Source organism: Sesamum indicum, linkage group LG10 (assembly GCF_000512975.1).
Source record: "Sesamum indicum cultivar Zhongzhi No. 13 linkage group LG10, S_indicum_v1.0, whole genome shotgun sequence".
Classification (NCBI taxonomy): Eukaryota; Viridiplantae; Streptophyta; class Magnoliopsida; order Lamiales; family Pedaliaceae; genus Sesamum; species Sesamum indicum.
This window is the reverse complement of record NC_026154.1, coordinates 9,511,479-9,513,447: the sequence shown is the minus strand read 5'-3', so window position 1 is coordinate 9,513,447 and position 1,969 is coordinate 9,511,479.

Genomic DNA, 1,969 nt, shown 5'->3' with positions numbered 1-1,969 from the left:
ACTTAGTGCGAGTTTCTATAGCACATTTGATGCCCTGTCTCGAGGTCAAGTACTTTGAACGTTCGGACCGACTCCCAGGAGTTAGTTCCCTAGCTACTAAACCTATGCGCAATCCAATTCCATGGGTTTGAAGTTTCGAGTTGTGGCATTTCGCTGTGCGTAGCACCCCCTACTCACTACATTTAATTATCACATTTTCATCCTTTCCTTACTTAGAACTCATTCTATAAGTAATTTCTTTTCAAACCCGTAAAATTCTAGTTTATCAATATAATATATATATATATATATCACAAAAGATAATAGATACCACTAAGAGTTTATATTTACCCTCACTAGATGCCCTCATATACATAACCTCAAGGAAAGTAGTACCACAATTTTAAATACAAACCCGATAAAACACTAGAATATTTGAAAATCAAACAGCCAAAAACTCCGGCTTCAGACATCATGGCTAATGCACCTAATACAGACCACGAAACGGCTCGAAGTCCGATGTGGCTAGTCAATGTGACCTATCTCCTAAAAGGTACGTGACAAGGAATGAGCTGCCTACTCAATAAGGCTAGTCAGTGTAACCTATCTCCTAAAAGGTACGTGACAAGGAATGAGCTGCCTACTCAATAAGTATAGCTAATCAATCTATATATATACACATGCAACAATTCACGTACAAGCAATCACATCGACTAACAGTCATTCGTCATATAGCAACATTAGATATAAGCAGTAATACATACCCACAACTGTAAATCAACCCACAACATAATATTTGACGTTATCGTTTATTAACTAAGGGCCCTACTAACTCTAGTTGTTGTACATCAGTCAATGGTTTCACCGGTCATCATCATCTTATCGTCATATCATACATAACACAGGATACCCGTTGTATGTGATATCCCCACCCAATCTACTCCAGTGTGTAGCAATATTAGCACATGACATCACAACAAGCATGGTATCCCCACACCACCCTTGTGTAGCTAACAGTACAGGATATTCCCCGCTGCCCGTAATACTCCCGGTACCCTACGCGCCATGGTACCTAGCTTAATTCATATATTTTTTATATCACATCATCAATCACATTATCATAAACCATTGACTATATTCTCAACTAGGTAAGCATCATCTTTATTTGAAGTTACAATGACAATATCACTACTTCATCATTATATTCTCCATAATAACTACTTAGTAATAATTTCTCAATTCGATTTTATGCAACAATCGATTATACGATCACATAATCATACGACTTTTACGTCCATTCATTACAACCACATATGACACATAGTAGCAATTCCACTGATATTAAGGTAATCCAACAAATAGTACACAACTAAATATATAAACAACCAATATATAAAATTCATGTATATAAATATAAATCTAAGTTCATGATCAAATATAAGAAACCAATATATATAATATACAAAACTAAATATATCGATATATATATATCCAATTAGCTATACTTACCTTAAATCCCAAAATGCTTCGATTTCATGAGAGACTGCTCAACCCTCTACTTTATCGTCATGTCCTATAATAGAATATTATACGTATAATCAATATATATAGCATATCATAAACTCTAAATAAAATATTATATAATATTCGTACATTTTCCACCAATCTTTTAATATTCTATTTATATTGAAGTCCAGACCCCTATTCTATTTTATTTTAGATAACTACACTTTTTAAGCTTCACAAACGTATATTTAATTTATCAACTAATTCATAAGAATTCATTTATTCAAATCCCTTATATATTTATAACTATCGTTTTTAATAATATCCGTAAATGAGATTATCAATTTATCATTAAAACCTCATCTTCCCTTTTCAATCATAATATCCTTTAAATATGTTTCTATAAATTTTCTATCAATTTGTTGTTGCTATATAATTTAATTAAGCAACAATACATAAAATTACATATTTGGTCAATCATTTT